Here is a 26,952-nt window from a genome sequence, read left to right as displayed (position 1 = left end):
TTCCGGATTGTCTATGGTAAGGCATGCCACCTTCCGGTGGAGATTGAGCATAGAGCCTATTAGCCAGAAAATTGCAACTAGAGGAGCGTGAGTGTCTTAGGAACGAGGCATATGAGAATGCTCGAATCTACATGGAAAAGACTAAGGCATTTCATGACCACTGTATCCGAAAGAAGGATTTTTATGAAGGTGACAAAGTTCTCTTCTACAACTCGAGGCTTAAATTCATGCCTGGCAAGCTCCGTACAAGATGGAAAGGACCCTTCAAGGTGACGAAGGTAAAGCCTTATGGAGTGGTGGAATTGTTTGACCCTAGAAGCGATGCAACTTTCAAAGTGAATGGACATAGAGTGAAGAAGTACCATGGCTACAAGTCTCCAAAGGAGCTAGAGGTGTTCCTGCTTGCAGATGCACCTAGACGTGGACAAGCTTAAGCGCTTGACTGTCCAACTTAAGGACGTTAAAGAAAAGTGCTTGGTGGGAGACACCCCACTGTGGTAAGATCTTCCCTGTGTATACCTTCTTGCTTCTAGCTTTAAATTCTTCTAAATTTTGTGATCTCTTGGTGTTGTTGAGTTGCTTAAGTATTCTAGCTTTTGTTGATTTTGTTGAATTGTTAGGATATTCATATAGATTTCATTACTATTGGTATGGATGAATTGATAAGGTTAGAGGAAATGCTTTATTTTGAGTAGTGCATGAATTTATGAGTGTTTTCTTGACTATCTAGCTTAAACACAAGCCAGGAATGTGTTAAAATACCTTTCTCTATGTTGTATGAAAAAAAAGGGAGGGGGGATGCATGCGTAAGCGTGAAGGACGCGTGCGCGTCGCTGGCATTTTTACAACTCTGGGTACATTTACCCGAGAGTTGTGCGAACAGTGCGCAAACAAAGCGCGAAACACGCATTGCCTACCCGCGCGTATGCGTGAGACCCGCCCACACGTCCCCTCTCTTATTTCCTTGTCCACTCGTATGCGTACAGGATGCGTACGCGTCGGTTGTTCTGCGTGCCATTCTTGGTACATTCGACCCGAGAGTTGCGTGAGCATTGCACAAGCATTGTTCCCATCGCGCAACTCCTCGTCACGTGTGCGCGCACTAGACGCTCACGCGTCGTTTTGTCTTCGTGCCTAGTCACACGTGTGCGCACATGACACGTACGCGTGGGTCGCCTTACATGCCTTCCCCCAGTACTTGGCACCAGAGACTTGCGCAAGCATTGCGCAAAACGCGAAGTTATTCCACGCTTGCGCGCGTTGTGACACATAAGCGTGCTTCGAGTGTTTCCCTACCCATGCGTACGCATGGGTGGCGCTCGCGCGTCTCTCTCTCCTTCTTCATTCCACGCGTACGCATGGCGTGCGCACGCGCATCGATCCTGGGACGCAAGTAATGAACTAGCGCGCTCTATTTCAAACTTTCCTTCTCTCCTTTCTTCTTCTTCCGCTTCCCCTCTCTTTTTCCCCTTTCCTCTTCTCCATCTCTCTCTCCCACCACCACCGGTGTTTTCAACCACTGGCGACCACCACCTCCGATGGTCTCATGTTCTCTCTCCTCTTTCTTTTCCTTTTTCTTACTTGCACCTTATCTTCTCTACTCCTCCCAAGGTCATATTCTTTTCCATTCTCTTTGTTTTTACTTTATGCCTTTCTTTCTTTCTTCATTGAATGTCTTTACTTTCTTTTAATTCTCTTAGTTGCACTTTGTTAAATTCTCTCTTGTTTATTTGCTTTTTCCTTTCTCTTTACCATTTTCTATAGATGTTGAATTTTGCTATTACCTCTTACTTTGATGGGTTGATTTGTTATCTTTTGAATCCTTTGTGATTATGTGATGTTGTTCTGATGTTGGGTATATCATTTTAAGGTATTGCACCTTTGCATTTCTTCAATGTGCTTATGGTTTGCATGTTGCACGCCAAGTGTTTGTTGAATTGCACCTATCACATTTTTAGCCAATTTTGACACTATGCTTTCAAATTGGTGCTCTTTTATCAATACACTCGCCTTCTCATTGCACATTGCACTCTTTGCACTTCATTTTTTACCACTCATAGGTGCATACCCATGACTTGCTTCCTTAGATCATATTGCAAGAATTGAATTTCACTCCTCTCCAACTCCACTTTATTCCTTTGGTGTGCCTTAATGTCTAGGAGCTAGATTGCGTATTTGAATTCTTCGCGCTTTTATCTTTCTTGCGTATGTTATTTGGGATTGTTAGCGATACATGAGTTTATTCTTCTCATGCCTTATTTGCATGCCTTTTTCACTCTTGCATCCCATGCTAGTGCATTGCTCTGTTCCAATGGCGATCTTGCTTACATGTTACAGCTGTCATGTTTGCATGATACCTTTTCTTTTGTGGCACTTTTTCTCGCTATCATGTTATAATATGGGTGTGGTCTCTTTGAGTTTAATATCTTTTTTTCCTCACCTTTTTCAGATGGCCATAAAAAAGGACAGGAAAAAGGCATAGAAGAAACCGCCTTCCAAAAGGGCACCTCAAAAAGCCACCGCCAAAGCGCAACATACGCTAAAGGCCAAGCCTCTCCCCAATAAGGTGTGAGGCATCATTAAGATTGATGAGCAGGAGAAGGACAACCCAGCGAGAGATCCCACTAGGTTTCCCAATCGCTATTGAGAGTCGATGTTCCCCATCGTGATTGCACGGAATTACCATGCTGAACCCCTTCTTAACCCTCCGGGTCATGTAGTTCAGTTTTTCATACCTCGCATTGAGCGACAGGGATGGGGCTTTCTCATGAGGAGACCACAAGAAGCCAATCTCGCATGGGTGGTAGAGTTCTACACCAATTACTTCTCATCTTCTCTTCAGACTGTCTTCATGCGCCAGAAGCAAGTTCTAGTTTCCAAGAAAGCTATTCAAAAGGTACTCTGAGTCCCACCCGTACCGGATGAGATAGATGGTTACCAAGAGGCCCTCTGACAGCGCGATGACTTCAATTATGTTTTTTATTGGGATGCTGTCCGCGGGGTTATTGCCAAACCGGATACATTTTGGACCCGAAGAAGGCTCAGGCCCCGACCCAAGGGCATTCTTGAGCGCTTTCTGACCATCGAGGCTCGAGCATAGACCCAGATCTTGTCTCATTACGTGTTTCCCAGCACTTATGAGACCGTGATCACTGCGGACCTTGCCTTGCTAGTTTGGTGTATACTCACAGAGCGGCCGGTTAACATTTCTTGCCTCATCCACCAACCCATAGGTCATGTTCATGCCAAGGGTAACCTACCCTTCCTAGCCTTGGTGACGGAGCTAGTTGCTAATGCTGGTGTTTCCCGGGAGGCTAAGGATCGAAAAGCGATGATTCCGGTAGAGGGCGACGTGGTCCCAACTGGAAAGTATCTCAAACCTCTGGCGGAACACAAGACCCTTGATATAGCTGCTCCCTCGATTATTCCTACCACTTCTTCTACATCACAAGGATCTTCTCGCCAACGGCTTGAAGACCTCCACAAGAAGATAGATAGATAGATATGAACGGCGGAACCAATGCCGGTATGCTTACATAAAGAAGCTTTTGAGTTGTGTGACTCTTTCTGTGGAGGAACCGGAGATCTCCACATCCACCTCTTACTTAAGTGAAAAAGACACTCGCGAACGAAATAGTGGAAGTTCCAAACCCGACCACCACTTGCATCTTGCTAGTAGCACGGAGGATCGTGCTAATTCTTAAGTGTGGGGAGGTCGTTCGACCGATCTTCGTGTGTAATAATCTCCTCTTTTCAACATTCATAGAATTTATTTCTCTTTTGTTTTGTTAATTAGGACACCTTGCATGTTTAGTTAATTTTTCTAGTTAGGACTATGATGAGCGGATAATTTATACGCTTTTTGGCATTATTTTTACATAGTTTTCAGTATGATTTAGTTAGTTTTTAGTATATTTTTATTAGTTTTTAAATAAAAATCACATTTCTGGACTTTACTATGAGTTTTTGTGTTTTTATATGATTTCAGATAATTTCTGGCTGAAATTAAGGGACCTGAGCAAATTCTGATGCAGAGGCTGAAAGAGGACTGCAGATGTTTTTGGATTCTGACCTCCCTACACTCGAAATGGATTTTCTGGAGCTACAGAAGTCCAAATGGCGCGGTCTCAATTGCATTGGAAAGTAGACATCCAGCGCTTTCCAGTAATATGTAATAGTCCATACTTTGCCCGAGTTTAGATGACACAAACTGGCGTTCAACGCCAGTTCTCTGCCCTTAACGCCAGAAACAGGTTACAAGTTGGAGTTAAACGCCCAAAACAGGTTACAACCTAGCGTTTAACTCTAGAAACAGCCTAGGCACGTGTAAAGCTAAAGTCTCAGGCCCAGCACACACCAAGTGGGCCCCAGAAGTGGATTTCTGCACTATCTATCATAGTTTACTCATTTTCTGTAAACCTATGTTCCTAGTTTAGTATTTAAACAACTTTTAGAGATTTATTTTTGAACCTCATGACATTTTTAGATCTGAACTTTGTACTCTTTGATGGCATGAGTCTCTAAACTCGATTGTTGGGGGTGAGGAGCTCCGCTGTGTCTCAATGAATTAATGCAATTATTTCTGTTTTCTATTCAAACACGCTTGTTTCTATCTAAGATGTTCATTCGTACTTCAATATGATGGATGTGATGATCCGTGACATTCATCACCATTCTCAACCTATGAACGCGTTCCTGACAACCACCTCCGTTCTACCTTCGATTGAATGATTATCTCTTGGATTCCTTAACCAGAATCTTCGTGGTATAAGCTAGAATCCATTGGCAGCATTCTTGAGAATCCGGAAAGTCTAAACCTTATCTATGGTATTCTGAGTTGGATTCAGGGATTGAATGACTGTGACGAGCTTCAAACTCACAAGGGTTGGGCGTAGTGACAGACGCAAAAGGATCAATGGATCCTATTCCAGCATGAGTGAGAACCGACAGATGATTAGCCGTGCGGTGATAGTGCACATGGACCATTTTCACTGAGAGGACGGATGGTAGCCATTGACAATGGTGATCCACCAACACACAGCTTGCCATAGGAGGAACCTTGCGTGCGTGAAGAAGAAGACAGTGGGAAAGCCGAGATTCAGAAGACAAAGCATCTCCAAAACTCCAACACATTCTCCATTACTGCATACAAGTACTATTTAATTTATGCTTTTTACTCTTCATAAATATAATCACTCTTATTACTGATCTCCTGACTAAGAATTACAAAATAACCATAGCTTGCTTCAAGCCGACAATCTCCGTGGGATCGACTCTCACTCACGTAAGGTATTACTTGGATGACCCAGTGCACTTGCTGGTTAGTTGTGCGGAATTGCAAGAGTGTGATTGTGATTTCGTGCACCAAATTTTTGGCGCCGTTGCCGGGGATTGTTCGAGTTTGGACAACTGACGGTTTATTTTGTTGCTTAGATTAGGAAAAATTTTTCTTTTTGGTTTAGAGTCTTCTATTATTATTTTTGGTTGAATTTTTTTTTTAAATCCTTATTTTCTCTTTTTAAATTTTTCGAAAATTTTATAAACTGATAATTGAGTTTTTCTGTTTGAATTTAGTTTCATATTTTAAGTTTGGTGTCAATTGCATGTTTTTTTATTTTCTTTTAAATTTTCGAATTTGTGTTCATTGTTCTTTCTTAATCTTCAAGTTGTTCTTGTTTATTTTCCTTGTTTGATCTTTAGTTTTTCTTGTTTTGTGATTTTTCTTATTTTTCTTGTGTATTTTCGAATTATTTGTATCCAAAAATAACCTTTATTAAAACACTTTAAATTTATAACTCAATTGGCTAGAGCGTTGTGTTTATGTTCTTGGTAACTGGGAATTTTCCTTTTAAAACTTTTTCAAAAAAAATAATTTTTCTTTGATTAAATCTCATGTCAAACTTTTAAGTTTGGTGTTCTCTTATTATTTTTTTTATTATTTTCGAAAACTTATTTTTATTTCTCTAAAAGTTTTAAGTTTGGTGTTCTTTTTATGTTCTTGTGAGTCTTCAAAGTGTTCTTGAGGCTTCTTTGTGTTTTGATCTTAAAATTTTTATGTTTGGTGTTCCTTGGTGTTTCTCCTCCAAATTTTCGAAAATAAGGAGCATTAGATCTAAAATTTTAAGTTCTGTGTCTTTTTATTGTTTTTCTCTTTCCTCATTAAATTCAAAAATATCTTTTTCCTTTATTTTAATTGATTTTTCGAAAAATACCTTTAAAAATTCAGATTTTTATTTTAAAAATAAAATCTTTTCAAAATTCAAAATCTTTTTCAAAATTCATATCCAAAGTTTTTCCAATCTTCTTAATTAAGCAATTACTTTCATTTTTAAATTTATTTTTCTCTTGGTTTTCAAAATTTACATTCTAATTTCTAATTATTTTATTTTATCTTATTATTTTTAATTATCTTAATAATTTGGTTTATTCTACTTAAATAAAATAAAAAAATAAAAATATATTTTTTCTTTGCAATTCATATCAATTCCATTTTATTCATCATGGATCTAAGTGGAAATGAACAGTCCAGAAGGACTCTGGGGTCATATGCTAATCCCACTGCTGCTGCATATGGGAGTAGTATCTGTATACCTCCCATCAAAGCAGGCAGTTTTGAGCTAAATTCTCAGCTCATTGTCATGGTGCAGCAAAACTGCCAGTATTCTGGTCTTCCACAAGAAGAACCTACTAAGTTTCTGGCACAATTCTTGCAAATTGCTGACACAGTACGTGACAAGGAGGTAGATCAGGATGTATACATACTGTTACTATTTCCATTTGCTGTAAAAGATCAAGCTAAAAGGTGGTTAAATAACCAACCCACAGCAAGCATAAGGACATGGAAACAGTTATCAGACAAATTCCTGAATCAATATTTCCCTCCAAAAAGGATGACACAGCTAAGGCTGAACATCCAAGGCTTTAAACAAGAGGATGATGAATCCCTTTTAATGCCTGGGAGAGATACAGAGGGATGCTAAGGAAAGGCCCCTCTGAAATGTTTTCAGAATGGGTGCAATTAGACATCTTCTACTATGGGATTACAGAAGGAGCTCAGATGTCCCTAGACCACTCAACTAGTGGATCTATACACATGAGGAAAACTATTGAAGAGGCTCAAGAGCTTATTGATATAGTTGCTAGAAACCAGCATCTGTACATAAGTAATGGGTCCTCCGTAAAAGAAGAAGCCAAAGCAGTGTGTGCTGAACTTGGTCCTCTAGAACAAGTTGCTGAACTCAATCAACAATTGTGCTTTCTAACAAAACAGCTAGCAAAATTCAAGGAGATGCTACAAGACACTAAAAACGCTAATAAAAATATGGAGGCATAATTGAATCAGACAAAACAGCAGTTATCAAAGCAGATAACAGAAGAGTGCCAGGCAGTTCAATTAAGAAGTGGGAAAACATTAAATACCTCACTTCAGAGCAGCAGAAAGCTAAGGAAAGAACAACTGACAGAGGATGAGCAAAATATTATCCAAAATCCCTCTGAGGATTGTAAAAGCCCAGAGAGGAACAATTCTGGCGTTCAAATGCCAGAAACAGGCAAGGAGCAGGCGTCAAACGCCCAATGGAAGCTCAGTTCTGGCGTTCAAACACCAGAAACAGGTAAGAAGCTGGCGTCCAACGCCAATCAAGCTTCTAACCCTGGCATCTAAATGCCAGTGAGGGATCAGATACACCCAAGTGCTGATAGCAATCCCTCTAAAAGGGCTTCTCCAACCACCTCTGTAGGAAATAAACCTGCAGCAACTAAGGTTGAGGAATACAAAGCCAAGATGCCTTATCCTCAAAAACTCTGCCAAGAGGAGCAGGAAAAGCAATTTGCCCACTTTGCAGACTATCTCAGGACTCTGAAATAAAGATTTCGTTTGCAGAGGTACTTGAGCAAATACCCTCTTATGCCAAGTTCATGAAAGAGATCTTGAGTCATAAGAAGGATTGGAGAGAAACTGAAAGAGTTCTCCTTACTGAAGAATGCAGTGCAGTCATTCTGAAAAGCTTCCCAGAAAAGCTTAAAGATCGCAGGAGCTTTATGATACCATGCATATTAGAGGATAATTGCACCAAGACAGATTTATGTGATCTTGGGGCAAGCATCAACCTAATACCTGCATCCACTATCAGAAAGCTTGGTTTAACTCAAGAAGTCAAACCAACCCGGATATGTCTCCAACTTGCTGATGGCTCCATTAAATACCCATCAGGCGTGATTGAAGACATGATTGTCAGGGTTAGGCCATTCGCCTTCCCCACTGACTTTGTAGTGCTGGAAATGGAGGAGCACAAGAGTGCTACTCTCATTCTAGGAAGACCTTTCCTAGCAACTGGACGAACTCTCAATGATGTCCAAAAGGGGGAAGTAACCCTGAATGTCAATGAGGATGAGTTTAAGTTGAATGCTGTCAAAGCCATGCAGCATCCAGACACACCAAAAGACTGCATGAAAGTTGATCTTATTGACTCTTTAGTATAGGAGATCAACATGACTGAGAGTCTCGAATCTGAGCTGAAAGACATCTTTAAAGATGTTCAGCCTGATCTGGAGGATTCAGAGGAATTGAAAGAGCCCCTGAAATTTCCTCAGGAAGAGGAAAAACCTACTAAACCTGAGCTCAAACCATTACCACCATCCCTGAAATATGCATTTCTGGGAGAAGGTGACACTTTTTCGGTGATCATAAGCTCTGCTTTAAATCCCCCGGAAGAGAAAGCGCTACTTCAAGTGCTAAGGACACACAAGACAGATCTTGGGTGGTCCATAAGTGATCTTAAGAGCATCAACCCAGCAAGATGCATGCAAAAGATCCTATTGGAGGACGATGCTAAGCCAGTGGTTCAACCACAGAGGCGGCTAAATCCAGCCATGAAGGAAGTGGTGCAGAAAGAAGTTACCAAGTTACTGGAGGTTGGGATTATTTATCCTATTTCTGATAGTCCCTGGGTGAGCCCTGTCCAAGTTGTCCCTAAAAAGGGAGGCATGACAGTGGTTCATAATGAAAAAAATGAACTGGTCCCTACAAGAACAGTTACAGGGTGGCGCATGTGTATTGACTATAGAAGGCTCAATACAGCCACCAGAAGGAATCATTTTCCTTTACCATTCATATACCAGATGCTAGAAAGACTAGCAGATCATGATTATTACTACTTTTTGGATGGCTATTCAGGCTACAACTAAATTGTAGTAGATCCCAGGATCAAGAGAAAACAACATTCACATGTCCATCTGGAGTATTTGCCTATAGAAGGATGCCATTTGGGCTATGTAATGCACCTGCAACCTTTCAGAGATGCATGCTCTCTATTTTCTCTGATATGGTGGAAAAATTTCTGGAAGTATTCATGGATGACCTCTCAGTATATGGAGACTCATCCAGCTCCTGTCTTGATCACCTGACACTGGTTCTGAAAAGATGCCAAGAGACTAACCTGGTTTTAAACTGGAAAAAATGTCACTTTATGGTGACTGAAGGGATTATCCTTGGGCACAAGATTTCGAATAAGGGAATAGAGGTGGATCAAGCTAAGGTAGAGATAATTGAAAAATTACCACCACCTGCCAATGTTAAGGCAATCAGAAGCTTTCTGGGGCATGCAGGATTCTATAGGAGGTTTATAAAGGATTTTTTTCAAAAATTGCAAAACCTTTGAGCAACCTGCTGGCTGCTGACACGCCATTTGTGTTTGACACAGAGTATCTACAGGCATTTAAAACTCTGAAAGCTAGGCTGGTCACAACACCAGTTATTTCTGCACCAGACTGGACATTACCATTCAAATTAATGTGTGATGCCAGTGACCATGCCATTGGTGCAGTATTGAGGCAGAGGCATGACAATCTTCTGCATGTCATTTATTATGCTAGCCGTGTTTTAAATGATACCCAGAAAAATTACACAACCACAGAAAAAGAATTTCTTGCAGTGGTTTATGCTATTGACAAGTTTAGATCATACTTAGTAGGATCAAAAGTGATTGTGTACACTGACCATGCTGCTCTTAAATATCTACTTACAAAGCAGGATTCAAAACCCAGGCTCATAAGATGGGTGTTACTTCTGCAAGAGTTTGATATTAAAATAAGAGACAGAAAAGGGACAGAAAACCAAGTGGCTGATCATCTGTCCCGGATAGAACCAGTAGAAGGGGCATCCTTTCCTTCTATTGAGATCTCTGAAACCTTTCCGGATGAGCATTTGTTTGCCATTCAGGAAACACTATAGTTTGCAGACATTGCAAACTATAAAGCTGCAAGGTTCATACCCAGGGAGTACAGCAGGCAACAAAAGAAAAAATTAATTACTGATGCAAAGTACTACTTGTGGGGTGAACCCTATCTCTTTAAGAGATGTGCAGACGGAATAATCAGTAGGTGTGTGCCTAGAAAAGAAGCACAGAAGATCTTATGTCATTGCCATGGATCACAATATGGAGGCCACTTCGGAGGTGAGCGAACAGCCACTAAGGTCCTCCAATGTGGCTTCTACTGGCCTACCCTCTATAGAGATTCCCGAGAGTTTGTACGTAATTGTGACAGTTGCCAGAGAGCTGGTAATCTGCCTCATGCTTACGCCATGCCTCAACAAGGAATCTTGGAGATTGAGTTGTTTGATGTATGGGGTATTGATTTCATGGGGCCTTTCCCACCATCATACTCAAACACTTATATTCTGGTGGCAGTCGACTATGTATCCAAATGGGTTGAGGCCATTGCCACACCCACTAATGATACTAGGACAATGCTGAAGTTCCTTCAAAAACATATCTTCAGTAGGTTTGGTGTCCCTAGAGCACTAATCAGTGATGGGAGCACTCACTTCTGCAATAAACAGCTTTACTCTGCTATGGTCCAGTACGAAATTAGCCACAAGGTGGCAACTCCATATCATCCATAGACAAACGGGCAAGCTGAAGTCTCTAATAGAGAACTAAAAAGAATCTTGGAATGGACTGTAAGTACCCGTAGACAGGATTGGGCGAGAAGCTTGGATGTTGCTCTGTGGGCTTACAGAACAGCATTCAAGACACCTATAGGGACCTCTCCATACCAGCTTGTGTATGGTAAGGCCTGTCATCTGCCCGTAGAACTGGAACATAAGGCCTACTGGGCAACCAGATTCCTAAACTTTGATGCCAAATTAGCTGGAGAAAAAAGATTACTCCAGCTAAATGAGCTAGAGGAATTCAGACTCACTACTTTCGAAAATGCCAAGCTTTACAAAGAGAAAGCAAAAAGGTGGCATGATAGAAAGCTGTCATCTAGAGTCTTTGAACCAGGACAGAAGGTTCTGCTGTTTAACTCTAGGCTCAGGCTATTCCCCGAGAAACTAAAATCCCGGTGGAGGGGACCATATGTGATTACAAGTGTGTCACCATATGGATATGTGGAGCTTCAAGACATTGATTCTAATAAGAAGTTCATTGTTAATGGACAGCGAATCAAGCATTATCTTGAAGGCAATGTTGAGCAAGAATGCTCAAGGTTGAAGCTAGATTAAAAGCTCAGCAAGGTCCAGCTAAAGACAATAAAGAAGCGCTTGCTGGGAGGCAACCAAGCCATTAGCAAAACTTTTTCTGTTATTTTATTTTATTCCATTCTTCATTTTATTTATTTTTTAAATTATACAAGTTCAATATTAATAATCTTCAAGGTAAAAAATCAATTGCATAAGTTCACAAGGTTACAGAAGGATTCAGAGCACAAAACAGGGAAAAGGAGCTCACTGGCAAGAAAACGCTAGTAAAAGGTACAATTGGGCGTTAAACGCCCAAAAGAAGCATCTACTGGGCGTTTAACGCCAGTAATGATACCTTTCTGGGCGTTAAACGCCAGAATGGGTACCAATCTGGGTGTTTAATGCCATACTTGCAGCGTCCTGGGCGTTCAGGAAAAACGCCCAGTGACAAAGGGATTCTGGCGTTTAACGCCAGCCAGAAGCAACAACTGGGCGTTAAACGCCCAAAAGAAGCTACAGAGGGGCGTTAAATGGCCAAAACATGCAGCAGTTGGGCGTTTAACGCCAGGATTGTGGAGGGCAGAAAGTTTTTGTTCCCAACATGATTTTTTTTTAAATTTTCATATTTCAAACCATTTTTCTTGCATAAACATGTTCCATACTTTCTTTTTTCAAACTTTTTTTTCAAAAATTTTTTAAAAAATATCTTACTCCTAAAATTAAATTTTTCTCAATTCTTCTCCAACCTCTTCTCAAATCTTTTTCAAAACAAATCCATCTTTTTGAAATTTTTTTTTTCAAACTCATCAAAATCTTTTCAAATCTTCACAAAATTTTTAGAACAAATCTATCTTTTTCAAATATCTTTCATATATTTTCAATTTCAAATTACATCTTTTCCTATCTTACTTATCTTTTCCAAATCACATTTTCTATCATATCTTTTTAAAAGATTTTCGAAAACCCATCCCCCTTCCCTTTAAATCCTCGTTCGGCCTCCCCCTCTCTTCCACAATTCAAACTTGGCTCTCACTCTATCCCTCTCCTTTCTTTTCTTTTACTTGAGGACAAGCAAACCTCTAAGTTTGGTGTGTCTATCCGTGATCACTAAGCCAATACCCACCAAGATCATGGCTTCTAAGGGAAAATAAACTAACTCAAGAGGCAAGAAAGAGAATATTCCAAAACCACTTTGGAATCAAGGGAAGTTCTTAACCAAAGAATATTTAGACCATTACTACAAAATAATGGGTCTAAGGTCAGTGATCCCGAAAGTTAAATTCGATCTGAAAGAAGACGAATATCTGGAGATCCAAGAGCAAATTCGAAACAGGAGCTGGGAGGTCCTAGCTAATCCTGAAATAAAGGTGGGAAGAAACATGGTTCAGGAATTCTACTCTAATCTGTGGCAAACAGACAGGCAGAGAATAGCTGGAACCGCATTCTATGACTATCGAACTCTGGTCAGAGGGAAGATTGTTCGCACCCATCCTGACAAAATAAGGGAGATCTTCAAGCTGCCTCAACTGCAAGATGACCCAGACTCCTTTAATAGGAGAATGATGAGACCAAATCAGAGCTTGGACAAAATCCTAGAGGACATATGCCTCCCTGGAGCCAAATGGATAACCAACACAAAGGGTGTCCCAAACCAACTCAAAAGAGGAGATCTCAAACCAGTCGCCAGAGGCTGGCTGGACTTTATTAGGCACTCTATACTGCCCACTAGCAACCGCTCTGAAGTCACCATCAAAAGAGCAGTGATGATCCATTGCATTATGCTGGAAAAAGAAGTGGAAGTTCATCAGCTGATTTCTTGTGAGCTTTACAAAATTACAAACAAGAACTCCAAAGATGCCAAATTGGCTTATCCAAGCTTGATCTCCCTGTTATGTAAAGATGCTGGAGTAAAGATGGGAGTAGATGAGTATATTTCAGTTGAGCAACCAATCACCAAAAATTCAATTGAAGGACAAGTGCAGGACGATCCCATCAAGAGGAGAGCACACAGGAGTTCCTCCCGAAAATTCCTCAATTTGAATACTGGGGGCGCCTAGAAGCATCTATCACCAAGTTGCAAGAAGCTATGGATCAACTGAAGGAAGAACAGCAAAATCAAAACAGCATGCTCTGCAAGCTGCTTAGGGAACAAGAAGAGCAAGGGCGTGAACTGAAAGAACTGAAGCGCCAGAAGCTATCTCTTGAAGGGCCAAGCACTCCACAGACTAAAGAGGCATCTACCTCCCAATGCAAAGGTTGTTGAGTCCTAACTCTGTGATAACCTTTTATCTATTTTAAGAGTATATGAGTATTAGAATTAGAGTCATTTGTCTTTATGTCTTTAATTTCTTTTCTTTTATTGCTAAGTGTCTGATTTTATGCCTAATTTATATTATCTCCATTAAATAATAAATAAAGATTAGAGTCTATGCCTTAAAGTTATGAACATCCTATGAATCCATCACCTTTCGTAAATGAAAAAATCTTTTAATTACAAAAGGACAAGAAGTACAGGGTTTCGAATTCATCCTTGAAACTAGTTTAATTATTTTGATGTGTGACAATACTTTTTGTTTTCTGAATGAATGCTTGAACAATGCATATGTCTTTTGATATTGTGGTTTATGAATGTTAAATATGTTGGCTCTTGAAAGAATGATGAAAAGGAGAAATGTTATTGATAATATGAAAAATCATAAAATTGATTCTTGAAGCAAGAAAAAGTAGTGAATACAAAAGCTTGCGAAAAAAATATGTGCAAAAAAAAACAAAAGGAAAGAAAAAAAAAGCAAGCAGAAAAAGCCAAAAGCTCTTTAAACCAAAAGGCAAGAGCAAAAAGCCAAGAGCCCTTAAAACCAAAAGGCAAGGGTAATAAAAAGGATCCAATGCTTTGAGTATCAGCGGATAGGAGGGCCTAAAGGAATAAAATCCTGGCCTAAGCGGCTAAACCAAGCTGTCCCTAACCATGTGCTTGTGGCGTGAAGGTGTCAAGTGAAAACTTGAGACTGAGCGGTTAAAGTCGAGGTCCAAAGCAAAGACAGAGTGTGCTTAAGAACCCTGGACACCTCTAATTGGGGACTCTAGCAAAGCTGAGTCACAATCTGAAAAGGTTCACCCAGTTATGTGTCTCTGGCATTTATGTATCCGGTGGTAATACTGGAAAACAAAGTGCTTAGGGCCACGGCCAAGACTCATAAAGTAGCTGTGTTCAAGAATCAACATACGGAACTAGGAGAATCAATAACACTATCTGAATTCTATGTTCCTATAGATGCCAATCATTCTGAACTTCAAAGGATAAAGTGAGATGCCAAAACTATTCAAGAGGCAAAAAGCTACAAGTCCCGCTCATCTGATTGGAGCTAAGTTTCATTGATATTTTGGAATTCATAGTATATTCTCTTATTTTTATCCTATTTGATTTTCAGTTGCTTGGGGACAAGCAACTGTTTAAGTTTGGTGTTGTGATGAGCGGATAATTTATGCGCTTTTTAGCATTGTTTATACATAGTTTTCAGTATGATTTAGTTAGTTTTTAGTATATTTTTATTAGTTTTTAAATAAAAATCACATTTCTAGACTTTACTATGAGTTTTTGTGTTTTTCTACGATTTCAAGTAATTTCTGGCTGAAATTAAGGGACCTGAGCAAATTCTGATTCAGAGGCTGAAAGAGGACTGCAGATGCTGTTGGATTCTGACCTCCCTGCACTCGAAATAGATTTTCTGGAGCTACAAGAGTCGAAATGGCGCGATCTCAATTGCATTAGAAATTAGACATCTAGGGCTTTCCATCAATATATAATAGTCCATACTTTATCCGAGTTTAGAGGACAAAAACTGGCGTTCAACGCTAGTTCTCTGCCCTATTCTGGCGTTAAACGCTAGAAACAGGTTACAAGTTGGAGTTAAATGCCCAAAACAGGTTACAACCTGGCTTTTAATTCCAGAAACAGCCTAGGCATGTGTAAAGCTCAAGTCTCAGCCCCATCACATACCAAGTGGGCCCCAGAAGTGGATTTCTGCACTATCTATCATAGATGACTCATTTTCTGTAAACCTAGGTTACTAGTTTAGTATTTAAACAACTTTTAGAGATTTAATTTTGAACTTCATGACATTTTTAGATCTGAACTTTGTACTCTTTGACGGCATGAGTCTCTAAACTCCATTGTTGGGGGTGAGGAGCTCTGCTGTGTCTCGATGAATTAATGCATTTATTTCTGTTTTCTATTCAAACACGCTTGTTTCTATCTAAGATGTTCATTCCCACTTTAGTATGATGGATGTGATGATCCGTGACATTCATCACCATTCTCAACCTATGAACGTGTGCCTGACAACCACCTCCGTTCTACCTTCGATTGAATGAGTATCTCTTGGATTCCTCAACCAGAATCTTCGTGGTATAAGCTAGAATCCATTGGTAGCATTCTTGAGAATCCAGAAAGTCTAAACCTTGTCTGTGGTATTCCGAGTAGGATTCAGGGATTGAATGACTGTGACGAGCTTCAAACTCACTAGGGTTGGGCGTAGTGACAGACGCAAAAGGATCAATGGATCCTATTCCAGCATGAGTGAGAATCGACAGATGATTAGCCGTGCGGTGACAGTGCACCTGGACCATTTTTACTGAGAGGACAGATGGTAGCCATTGACAACGGTGATCCACCAACACACAACTTGCCATAGGAGGAACCTTGCGTGCGTGAAGAAGAAGACAGTGGGAAGCAGAGATTCAGAAGACAAAGCATCTCCAACACTCCAACACATTCTCCATTACTGCATACAAGTACTATTTAATTTATGCTTTTTACTCTTCATAAATATAATCACTCTTATTATTGATCTTCTGACTAAGAATTACAAAATAACCATAGCTTGCTTCAAGCCGACAATCTCCGTGGGATCGATCCTTACTCACGTAAGGTATTACTTGGACGACCCAGTGCACTTGCTGGTTAGTTGTGCGAAATTGCAAGAGTGTGATTGTGATTTCGTGCACCAGACTACTTGGTTAGGGTGGTGACTTCTTTTCAAAGAAAATGTATTTTCAGGGTACCCTACCAATTTTGAAATGAAAATTTTTGCGATAAACTTGCTTGAAGAGTGTATTTTGGAACATAGTGATTGAGCTAAGAACACAAGCATGTGAGTTTTGAGCCTTATTGTGTGGTTATATCTTCTAACCACTTATCCCCATTCTTGTGTGCATTATTCTCTCTCTATGATTGCAATCCTTGCTTTGTCTGATTCTATATATCCATTACTTTGTGTATGAATGCATCTACATGATTGAGGCCATCATTTCAATAGTCACTTTTCCCAAACGGCAGTAACCATTTTATCTACCATTGCTAACCAATTTTGAGCCCATGTTAAACCCTTTTTGTTCTTAAATGGAGCACATCAACACCCCTAAGTGAAAAACAATGAATGTCCCTGGATTTGGATCCTTGATTAGCTTAGGTGAGTAAGGGTGTTTATTATTCAATTGGGAGGGTGTACTTGGGAACTCAGGTAGATGTAAAGGTGTGTCTTTGTATTTGTAATTGAAAATTTTGGGAATTGGGAACATACTCATGTATTGAATGATTGAACCCAATGCATTAACACTTTTGTACATGAAACCCCAAAAAGGGGACAACCAAAGAAAAAAAAATAAATAATAGAAAAAATAGTATGTGAGAATAAAGAAAAAGAAATAGAAAAATAAAAGAAACAAAAATATGGAAAAAGAAAGTAATAAAAAGGGGACGGAAATGCCCCAAGGTAAAGTAACAATAACAATGCATATGGAATGTGAACTAAAGAGAACGCATGAGTATATGAACAGTGAAACCCATGGGTAGCTACACATTTTATTAGAATTGTATAGGTTGTTTTATGTGTTTGGTGAGGTCTTAGGTTAATCAAGGATTCAAATTTCAAGCTCACTTGACCATATAACATCCCTACCTTTACCCTAGCTCCATTATAACCTATGAACAAGACCTTATGATACTTGTATGAATGCATTGAGTAATTATTGATTGTTAGATGAAAAATAAATCTTGGAAAGCATGATTAGGAGAGGATTGAGTGACAAACCCTATACACTCTAGCGAATAGAGCGGATACACTTCCGGTGAGGGTTCGATGCTCAACCCCTTGTTCCCAGCTTTCACAAGCGTTCATCTCGCAAGTTATGTGCACTTCATATTGATGTTCAAATTCGTAGGATTCATGGACTACATGTCACTTTAACCCTATAGCCTCATATGTGTTCTTGGAGGATAGATTTACCCTTGACTAAGTAGATAGATGCCTTTACATTAGTTGCATGCATTCATTTAGGTGATTTGCACTTCATGAACCCTTTCTTCCCATGGACTTTGGTCTTTTTATTTTTAGCATGAGGACATGCTTGGTTTAAGTGTGGGGAGGTTTGATAAACCCTAATTTTTTGGTTTATCTTGTGCTTATTTTGAGGGATTTTATCACCTTTTTCCACATTTATTCAATGAAATAGCATGGTTTTGTGTTCTCTTCCTAATATTGCCTCATGATGGAAAACATGCTTCTTTTGCCTTAAAATTGCCATATTTTGGTCCTCTTTTATTTACCATTCGATGCCGTGATATGTTTGTTGAGTCATTTCAGAATCTATAGGGCAAGAATGGCCTAGAAGAGAGAAAGGAAGCATGCACAAGTGGAAGGATGATGAGCGGATATTTTATACGATTTTTGAGGGTAATTTCATGTAGCTTTTAGTATATTTTTATTAGTTTCTAGGAAAAATTCATATTTCTAGACTTTATTATGAGTTTGTGTATTTTTTTGTGATTTCAAGTATTTTCTGGCTGAAATTGAGGGAGCTGAGCAAAAATCTGATTCAGGCTGAAAAAGGACTGCAGATGCTGTTAGATTCTGACCTCCCTACACTCAAAATGGATTTTTTGGAGCTACAGGAGTCCAAATGGCACGCTCTCAATTGCGTTGGAAAGTAGACATCCAGGGCTTTCCAGTAATATATAATAGTCCATACTTTTCTCAAGGATAAATGACGTAAACTGGCATTCAACGCTAGTTCCATGTTGTATTCTGGCGTTAAACGCCAGAAACAGGTTACAAGTTGGAGTTAAACGCCAGAAACAGGTTACAAGTTGGAGTTCCATGTTGCATTCTGGCATTAAATTCCATAAACAAGGGCATCACCATTGTCAATGGCTACTGTTGAGCGGATAATTTATACGCTTTTTGGCATTGTTTTTAGTATGTTTTTAGTAGGATCTAGTTACTTTTAAGGATGTTTTCATTAGTTTTTATGTTAAATTCACATTTCTGGACTTCACTTTGAGTTTGTGTGTTTTTCTGTGATTTCAGGTATTTTCTGGCTGAAATTGAAGGACTTGAGCAAAAATCAGATTCAGAGGTTGAAGAAGGAATGCTGATGCTGTTGGATTCTGACCTCCCTGCACACAAAGTGGATTTTTTGGAGCTACAGAACTCAAAATGGCGCGCTTCCAATTGCGTTGGAAAGTAGACATCCAGGGCTTTCCAGAAATATATAATAGTTTATACTTTCACCACGTTTAGATGACGTAAAAGGGCGTTGAACGTCAGTTCTACGCTGCAGCCTAGAGTTAAACGCCAGAAACACGTTACGAACCAGAGTTGAATGCCAGAAACATGTCACAACCTGGCGTTCAACTCCAGAAAGAGCCTCTACACGTGTAACATTCAAGCTCAGCCCAAGCACACACCAAGTGGGCCCCAGAAGTGGATTTATGCATCAATTACTTACTTCTGTAAACCCTAGTAACTAGTTTAGTATAAATAGGACTTTTTACTATTGTATTAGACATCCTGGATTGTATTTTTGATCCTGTGATCACATTTTGGGGGCTGGCCATTCGGCCATGCCTGGACCTTTCACTTATGTATTTTCAACGGTAGAGTTTCTACACTCCATAGATTAAGGTGTGGAGCTCTGCTGTTCCTCATGAATTAATGCAAAGTACTACTGTTTTTCTATTCAATTCAACTTATTCCGCTTCTAAGATATTCATTCGCACTTCAACATAAATGTGATGAATGTGACAATCATCATCATTCCCCTACGAACGCGTGCCTGACAACCACTTCTGTTCCACCTTAGATTGGATGATTATCTCTTGGATCTCTTAATCAGAATCTTCGTGGTGTAAGCTAGATTGATGGCAGCATTCATGAGAATCCGGAAAGTCTAAACCTTGTCTGTGGTATTCCGAGTAGGATTCTGGGATTAAATGACTGTGACAAACTTCAAACTCGCGAGTGCTGGGCGTAGTGACAGACGCAAAAGGAGGGTGAATCCTATTCCAGTATGATCGAGAACCTCAAATCATTAGCCGTGCTGTGACAGAGCATTTGGACCATTTTCACAAGAGGATAGGATGCAGCCATTGACCACGGTGATGCCTCTAGATGATTAGCCATGCAGTGACAGCGCATCGGACCATTTTCACAGAGAGGATGAAAAGTAGCCATTGACAATGGTGATGTCTTTACATAAAGCCAGCCATGGAAAGGAGTAGGATTGATTGGATAAAGACAGCAGGAAAGCAGAAGCTCAGAGGAACGAACACATCTCCATACACTTATCTGAAATTCTCACCAATGATATACATAAGTATTTCTATCTTTATTTTCTGTCTATTTATCATATATTTTCGAAAACTCCATAATCAATTATTATCCGCCTGACTGAGATTTACAAGATGACCATAGCTTGCTTCATACCAACAATCTCCGTGGGATAGACCCTTACTCACGTAAGGTTTTATTACTTGGACGACCCAGTGCACTTGCTGGTTAGTTGTATCGAAGTTGTGAATGAAAAACGATTTATTAAGACATACGTACAGAGTTTTTGGTGCCGTTGCCAGAGATTGTTCGAGTTTGGACAACTGACGGTTCATCTTGTTGCTGAGATTAGGTAATTTTCTTTTTGTTTTATTTTCAAAAAAAAAAAATTTTCAAAAAAAAAAAATTTTTCAAAAATCTTTCAAAAATTCTCATCTGTTTTCGAAAATTATTCTAAAATTCCTTAAGAATGAATTCTAGAGTTTCATGAAGCATGTGAAGCCTGGCTGGCTGTAAAGCCATGTCTAAATTTATCTGGATAGGGGCTTCCAACCATCATCACAAGAGCAAGCTAGCTGTTGCTAATCCACATGCTGCTGTTCCAGATCCAAAAGATTTACATGCTAAAGCTTGACTGGCTATTAAGCCATGTCTAACCCTCAGATTGGAGCTTTAGAATAAGAGTGCAAGATTCCTGGAATTCATATTAAAAATTTTGGAATCCTTATTTTTCTTTTTCACATTAATTTTCGAAAAATATAAAATAAAAATACAAAAAAATCACAAAATCATAAAAAATCAAAAATATTTTATGTTTTTTGTTTGAGTCTTGAGTCAATTTTTAAGTTTCAAAAATCACAAAATCATAAAAAATCAAAAATATCTTGCATTTTTCGAAAAATTCATGCATTCATAGTGTTCTTCATGATCTTCAAGTTGTTCTTGGTAAATCTTCTTGTTTGATCTTGATGTTTTCTTGTTTTGTGTATTTTATTGTTTCTCATGTGCATTTTTGCATCCATAGAGTCTAAGCATCAAAGATTTCTAAGTTTGGTATCTTGCATGTTTTCTTTGCATCAAAAATTTTTCAAAAATATGTTCTTGATGTTCATCATGATCTTCAAAGTGTTCTTAGTGTTCATCTTGACATTCATAGCATTCTTGCATGCATTCATCATTTTGATCTAAAAATTTTCATGCATTGAGTCTTTTTCATGTTTTTCTCTTTCATCATTGAAAATTAAAAAATAAAAAAAAATATCTTCCCCTTTTTCACTCATAAATTTCGAAAATTTGGATTGACTTTTTCAAAAATTTTTTAAAAAATCTAGTTTTTTTTATGAGTCAAATCAAATTTTCAATTTAAAAATCTTATCTTTTTCAAAATCTTTTTCAAAAATCAAATCTTTTTCATTTTTCTTAGTTATTTTCGAAAATTTTAAAAATATTTTTCAAAAATCTTTTTCTTATCTTTATCACATAATTTTCGAAAATAACATCATCAATTAATGTTTTGATTCAAAAATTTCAAGCTTGTTACTTGCCTGTTAAAAAAGATTCAAACTTTAAGTTCTAGAATCATATCTTGTGATTTCTTGTGAATCAAGTCATTAATTGTGATTTTAAAAATCAAATCTTTTTCAAAACTAATTTCAATCATATCTTTTCAAAAATATCTTTTTATCTTATCTATTTCAAAATGATATCTTTTTCAAAAAATTGATTTTAAAATATCTTATCTAACTTCTTATCTTCTTATCTTTTCAAAATTGATTTTCAAATTTGTTTCAACTAACAAACTAACTTTTTGTTTGTTTCTTATCTTTTTCAAAACTACCTAACTAACCCTCTCTCTCTAATTTTCGAAAATATCTCCCTCTTTTTCAAAAATTCTTTTTAATTAAATAGTTGTTTCAATTTTTAATTTTAATTTTAATTTTTTTCTAATTTTCGAAAATCACTAACCACTTTTCAAAATTTTATTTTCGAAAATCCTCTTTCTCTCTCATCTCCTTCTATTTATTTATTCATCTACTAACACTTCATCTCACCCAAATTCGAACCCCCTCTTCCATCTATGTTCGAATTTTCTCTTCTTCCTTTCTTTACATTACATTCTTTTCTTCTTCTACTTACATAAGGGAACCTCTATACTTGGGCAAAAAGGATCCCTATTATTATTATTTTTCTGTTCCCTCTTTTTCATATGAACAGGAGCAAGGACAAGAATATTCTTGCTGAAGCAGATCCAGAACCTAAAAGGACTCTGAAGAGGAAACTAAGAGAAGCTAAATTACAACAATCCAGCAAGCACCTTTCAGAAATTGTCGAACAAGAAGAGGAGATGGCAGCCGAAAATAATAATAATGCAAGGAGGATGCTTGGTGACTTTACTGCACCTAATTCCAATTTACATGGAAGAAGCATCTCCATCCTTACCATTGGAGCAAACAACTTTGAGCTGAAACCTCAATTAGTTTCTCTGATGCAGCAGAACTGCAAGTTTCATGGACTTCCATCTGAAGATCCTTTTTAGAGTGGATGTTCAAACCTTCAGACAGAAAGAAGGTGAATCCCTCTATGAAGCTTGGGAGAGATACAAGCAACTGACCAAAAAGTGTCCTTCTGACATGCTTTCAGAATGGACCATCCTGGATATATTCTATGATGGTCTGTCTGAATTAGCTAAGATGTCATTGGATACTTCTGCAGGTGGATCCATTCACCTAAAAAAATGCCCGCAGAAGCTCAAGAACTCATTGACATGGTTACTAATAACCAGTTCATGTACACTTCTGAGAGGAACCCTGTGAGTAATGGGACGCCTCAGAAGAAGGGAGTTCTTGAAATTGATACTCTGAATGCCATATTGGCTCAGAATAAAATATTGACTCAGCAAGTCAATATGATTTTTCAGAGTCTGAATGGAATGCAAGCTGCATCCAACAGTACTCAAGAGGCATCTTCTGAAGAAGAAGCTTATGATCCTGAGAACCCTGCAATAGCAGAGGTGAATTACATGGGTGAACCATATGAAAATACCTATAATCCATCATGGAGAAATCACCCAAATCTCTCATGGAAGGATCAACAAAAGCCTCAACAAGGCTTTAAAAATGGTGGAAGAAACAGGTTTAGCAATAGCAAGCCTTTTCCATCATCCACTCATCAATAGACAGAGAATTCTGAGCAGAATCTATCTAGCTTAGCAAATTTAGTCTCTGATCTATCTAAGGCCACTGTGAGTTTCATAAATGAAACAAGGTCCTCCATTAGAAATCTGGAAGCAAAAGTGGGCCAGCTGAGTAAAAGGATCACTGAAATCCCTCCTAGTACTCTCCCAAGTAATACAGAAGAAAATCCAAAAGGAGAGTGCAAGGCCATTGACATAACCACCATGGCCGAACCTGTAAGGGAGGTTGAGGACGTGAATCCCAGTGAGGAAGACCTCCTGGGACGTCCAGTGATCAACAAGGAGTTTGCTTCATAGGAACCAAAGGAATCTGAGGCTCATCTAGAGACCATAGAGATTCCATTGAACCTCCTTACGCCCTTCATGAGCTCTGATGAATATTCCTCTTCAAAAGAGAATGAGGAGGTTACTGCTAAAATCTCATTAGAGATGGCAGACAATTCCAGAAAATAGGCTTATGGACAAGTAGAGGACATATTAGTAAAGGTTAATAATGCAAGGAAGATGCTTGGTGACTTTACTGCACCTAATTCCAATTTAGATGGAAGAAGCATCTCCATCCCTACCATTGAAGCAAACAACTTTGAGCTAAAACCTCAATTAGCTTCTCTGATGCAGCAGAACTGCAAGTTTCACGGACTTCCATCTGAAGATCCTTTTTAGTTCTTAACTGAATTTTTGCTGATCTGTGATACTGTTAAGACTAATGGAGTAGATCCTGAAGTCTACAGGCTCATGCATTTCCCTTTTGCTGTAAGAGACAGAGCTAGAGTGTGGTTGGACTCTCAACCCAAAGATAATCTGAACTCTTGGAATAAGCCGGTCACGACTTTCTTAGCCAAGTTTTTTCCTCCTCAAAAGCTGAGCAAGCTTAGAGTGGATGTTCAAACCTTCAGACAGAAAGAAGGTGAATCCCTCTATAAAGCTTGGGAGAGATACAAGCAACTGACCAAAAAGTGTCCTTCTAACATGCTTTCAGAATGGACCATCCTGGATATATTCTATGATGGTCTGTCTGAAATAGCTAAGATGTCATTGGATACTTCTGCAGGTGGATCCATTCACCTAAAGAAAACGCCTGCAGAAGCTCAAGAACTCATTGTCATGGTTGCTAATAACCAGTTCATGTACACTTCTGAGAGGAACCCTGTGAGTAATGGGACGCCTCAAAATAAGAGAGTTCTTGAAATTGATACTCTGAATGCCATATTGGCTAAGAATAAAATATTGACTCAGCAAGTCAATATGATTTCTCAGAGTCTGAATGGAATCCAAGCTGCATCCAACAGTACTCAAGAGGCATCTTCTGAAGAAGAAGCTTATGATCCTGAGAACCCTGCAATAGCAGAGGTGAATTACATGGGTGAACCATATGGAAATACCTATAATCCCTCATGGAGAAATCACCCAAATCTCTCATGGAAGGATCAACAAAAGCCTCAACAAGGCTTTAATAATGGTGGAAGAAACAGGTTTAGCAATAGCAAGCCTTTTCCATCATCCACTCATCAACAGACAGAGAATTCTGAGCAGAATCCATCTAGCTTAGCAAATTTAGTCTCTGATCTATCTAAGGCAACTGTGAGTTTCATGAATGAAACAAGGTCCTCCATTAGAAATTTGGAAGCACAAGTGGGCCAGCTGAGTAAAAGGATCACTGAAATCCCTCCTAGTACTCTCCCAAGTAATACAGAAGAAAATCCAAGAGGAGAGTGCAAGGCCATTGATATAACCACCATGGCCGAACCTGTAAGGGAGGTTGAGGACGTGAATCCCAGTGAGGAAGACCTCCTGGGACGTCCAGTGATCAACAAGGAGTTTCCTTCATAGGAACCAAAGGAATCTGAGGCTCATCTAGAGACCATAGAGATTCCATTGAACCTCCTTACGCCCTTCATGAGCTCTGATGAATATTACTCTTCAAAAGAGAATGAGGAGGTTACTGAAGAGCAAGTTGCCAAGTTCCTTGGTGCAATCATGAAGCTGAATGCCAATTTATTTGGTAATGAGACTTGGGAGATGAACCTCCCCTGTTCACCAATGAACTAAATGCATTGGATCAACTGAGATTGCCTCAGAAGAAACAGGATCCTGGAAAATTCCTAATACCTTGTACCATAGGCACCATGACCTTTGAGAAGGCTCTGTGTGACCTTGGGTCAGGAATAAACCTCATGCCACTATCTGTAATGGAGAAACTAGGAATCTTTGAGGTAAAAACTGCTAAAATCTCATTAGAGATGGCAGACAATTCCAGAAAACAGGCTTATGGACAAGTAGAGGACATATTAGTAAAGGTTAATAATGCAAGGAAGATGCTTGGTGACTTTACTGCACCTAATTCCAATTTAGATGGAAGAAGCATCTCCATCCCTACCATTGGAGCAAACAACTTTGAGCTAAAACCTCAATTAGTTTCTCTGATGCAGCAGAACTGCAAGTTTCATTGACTTCCATCTGAAGATCCTTTTTAGTTCTTAACTGAATTTTTGCAGATCTGTGATACTGTTAAGACTAATGGAGTAGATCCTGAAGTCTACAGGCTCATGCATTTCCCTTTTGCTGTAAGAGACAGAGCTAGAGTGTGGTTGGACTCTCAACCCAAAGATAGCCTGAACTCTTGGAATAAGCCGGCCACGACATTCTTAGCCAAGTTTTTTCCTCCTCAAAAGCTGAGCAAGCTTAGAGTGGATGTTCAAACCTTCAGACAGAAAGAAGGTGAATCCCTCTATGAAGCTTGGGAGAGATACAAGCAACTGACCAAAAAGTGTCCTTCTAACATGCTTTCAGAATGGACCATCCTGGATATATTCTATGATGGTCTGTCTGAAATAGCTAAGATGTCATTGGATACTTCTGCAGGTGGATCCATTCACCTAAAGAAAACGCCTGCAGAAGCTCAAGAACTCATTGCCATGGTTGCTAATAATCAGTTCATGTACACTTCTGAGAGGAACCCTGTGAGTAATGGGACGCCTCAAAATAAGAGAGTTCTTGAAATTGATACTCTGAATGCCATATTGGCTAAGAATAAAATATTGACTCAGCAAGTCAATATGATTTCTCAGAGTCTGAATGGAATCCAAGCTGCATCCAACAGTACTCAAGAGGCATCTTCTGAAGAAGAAGCTTATGATCCTGAGAACCCTGCAATAGCAGAGGTGAATTACATGGGTGAACCATATGGAAATACCTATAATCCCTCATGGAGAAATCACCCAAATCTCTCATGGAAGGATCAACAAAAGCCTCAACAAGGCTTTAATAATGGTGGAAGAAACAGGTTTAGCAATAGCAAGCCTTTTCCATCATCCACTCATCAACAGACAGAGAATTCTGAGCAGAATCCATCTAGCTTAGCAAATTTAGTCTCTGATCTATCTAAGGCCACTGTGAGTTTCATGAATGAAACAAGGTCCTCCATTAGAAATCTGGAAGCACAAGTGGGCCAGCTGAGTAAAAGGATCACTGAAATCCCTCCTAGTACTCTCCCAAATAATACAGAAGAAAATCCAAGAGGAGAGTGCAAGGCCATTGATATAACCACCATGGCCGAACCTGTAAGGGAGGTTGAGGACGTGAATCCCAGTAAGGAAGACCTCCTGGGACGTCCAGTGATCAACAAGGAGTTTCCTTCATAGGAACCAAAGGAATCTGAGGCTCATCTAGAGACCATAGAGATTCCATTG

General features: G+C 39.1%; 2 non-coding genes across 2 annotated transcripts; both read right to left on the bottom strand.

Moving 5' to 3' along the window:
• Positions 1-24,130: 24,130 nt before the first annotated feature.
• Positions 24,131-24,238, bottom strand: LOC112781448 (small nucleolar RNA R71). Its single transcript, XR_003192224.1, has one exon. It is a non-coding gene; the product is annotated as a small nucleolar RNA R71 (small nucleolar RNA).
• Positions 24,239-25,941: 1,703 nt separating this feature from the next.
• LOC112780431 (small nucleolar RNA R71) lies at positions 25,942-26,049 on the bottom strand. The gene has a single exon (XR_003191269.1). It is a non-coding gene; the product is annotated as a small nucleolar RNA R71 (small nucleolar RNA).
• Positions 26,050-26,952: the final 903 nt, after the last annotated feature.

Source organism: Arachis hypogaea, chromosome 19, assembly GCF_003086295.3.
Source record: "Arachis hypogaea cultivar Tifrunner chromosome 19, arahy.Tifrunner.gnm2.J5K5, whole genome shotgun sequence".
Taxonomy (NCBI): Eukaryota; Viridiplantae; Streptophyta; class Magnoliopsida; order Fabales; family Fabaceae; genus Arachis; species Arachis hypogaea.
The sequence above is the reverse complement of the archived record's forward strand: the minus strand, read 5'-3'. Positions and strand labels throughout refer to the sequence as shown.